The following is a 2,500-nucleotide window of genomic DNA, read 5'->3' on the forward strand; positions in this document are numbered from 1 at the left end:
CACACGAAATATCTGTCTCTTTAGTTAAGTCAAGGACATGCCTACCTCTCTAGTGTTGGCAGTGTCACAATAAAAAAATTGTAGCACACCCTGTAGAGTTGAAGTTATGACAGCCCTTTATTCTTGTCAAGGACATCACACATTTCTAGTGCCGATGTACCCAGTATACTGAAAAGAGGTCGGTGTTAGGAAGGGCATCTAGCCATAGAAACTAAACCGAAAACGAAGCGTTAATGAGATGAATTTCCCCCACCCCATCTGATTCATGTCGATGAGCAGTACTTCAAATATATGATAACTCTGACCGTGATGACCCGTTCAACCCATGCCAGCATGGAAAGGCAATATCAAGCAATAAAATAACGATACTCAATTCACACAAACAGGCGCGTGTGTGTGCGCGCGCATATATATACATATATATATATGCACAAGACAGAAAAATATAACATCAGCTAAGGGGATCGAACCTCCTTTTCTGTGTGAACCGTATATATACATTCATTAGAAACATATACACACACACACACTCATGTACACGACTATAATTACATTCACATAGAAATATATACACATACACCAAAAATATACACACACGTATACATAAAGGCACACATGAATATATATATATATATATATATATATATATATATATATATATATATATACGCACACAACACGCATACAAACGTGTATATACCCATATACGTACATACACTACGTGTACATATAGGTGTATATGCACAGAAATATATATATATATATATATATATATATATATATATAGAAGATAGAAAAAGTTGACAAATCACCTAAGGAAATCGAACCTTCTGTTCGCTGTAAACAGTGTTATATACATTCATGTGTGTGTGTGTGTGTGTGTGTGTCTACACACACATGACTATAATTACGTTCAAATGGAAATATATACACATACGATATTTATACATAGACACACAGATACATAAATCACATTTATACACACAAATATAAAGAGTAGAATGTGTATGTGTATATAAATTTATATATTTATGTATATACGTGTGTATATATACAGACAATGTACACTTATGCATATATGTTTGAATATATTCATTAATATATATACATACATATATATACATGCACACATACACATATATATACATATATATGCATATACATATATATATACATATATATGCATATACATATATATATACATATATATATGCATATATATATACATAGGGATAAACATATACATATGCATACATATACATGCATATATATATATATATAAACATATACATATGCATACATATACATGCATATATATATATATATATATATATAAACATATACATACATATATACATATGCATACTATTATATATGCATATATATATATATACATATATATATACATATATATATGCATACTATTATATATGCATATATATATATATACATATATATATATAAGCATACTATTGTATATGCATATATATATATACATATATATATACATATATATATGCATATATATATATATATATATATACATGTATACATACACATATATATGTACATACACACACATATACATATATACATACACATATATATGCAAACACATATATATACACATACATATATATATACATATACATACATACACATATACGTTATATATACATACACCCATATATATATATACATACACATAATTATATAATATATACATACATACACATATATATACATACATACACACATATATATACATACACATATATACATAAATATATACAACACATATATATACACATAAATATATACATACACATATATACTTAATATATATGTATACACATATAGACATACATACATATATACACATACATATACATATATATATATACATACACATATATACAAACATATATATACACATATGCATACATATATATATACACATATGTATATATACATATATATATATATATATACATATGTATACATATATATATATATACATATATATACATACATATACATATGTATACATATATATACATACATATACATATGTATACATATATATATATATATACATATATATACATACATATATATATATACATATATTTTTATACATACATATATATATATATATATATATATATATATATATATATACACACACATATATGTATATACACACATGAAGCATTCGTAGACTCATATACACACTATGTATTTTCACATTATGTTCATATGTGCGTGTATATACACACACACACACACCTTATATATACACACAAATATCTTTTATCTTTTTATATATATATAAATACATCATTGGAGTTCGAACATACTATTATTGTACAGACACATATGATCATTTTAAACACACGCACATATTATGCACACACATATGTGTATATTTATACATATTCACATGTATTTATAAATGTGTGTGTGTATGTGTATGTAAATATGCATATATATTCACATA

General features: G+C 24.9%; 2 protein-coding genes across 2 annotated transcripts in view; both read right to left on the reverse strand.

The window, feature by feature from the left end:
• LOC106872121 (ran-binding protein 9) overlaps positions 1-2,500 on the reverse strand; it is a 191,449-nt gene that overhangs the window by 188,515 nt on the left and 434 nt on the right. The window lies entirely within an intron of this gene.
• Positions 1-2,500, reverse strand: part of LOC149136210 (ran-binding protein 10-like) — an 11,780-nt gene that overhangs the window by 8,838 nt on the left and 442 nt on the right. The window lies entirely within an intron of this gene.

This window comes from Octopus bimaculoides, chromosome 4, assembly GCF_046866305.1.
Source record: "Octopus bimaculoides isolate indiv1 chromosome 4, ASM4686630v1, whole genome shotgun sequence".
In the NCBI taxonomy this organism is placed as follows: Eukaryota; Metazoa; Mollusca; class Cephalopoda; order Octopoda; family Octopodidae; genus Octopus; species Octopus bimaculoides.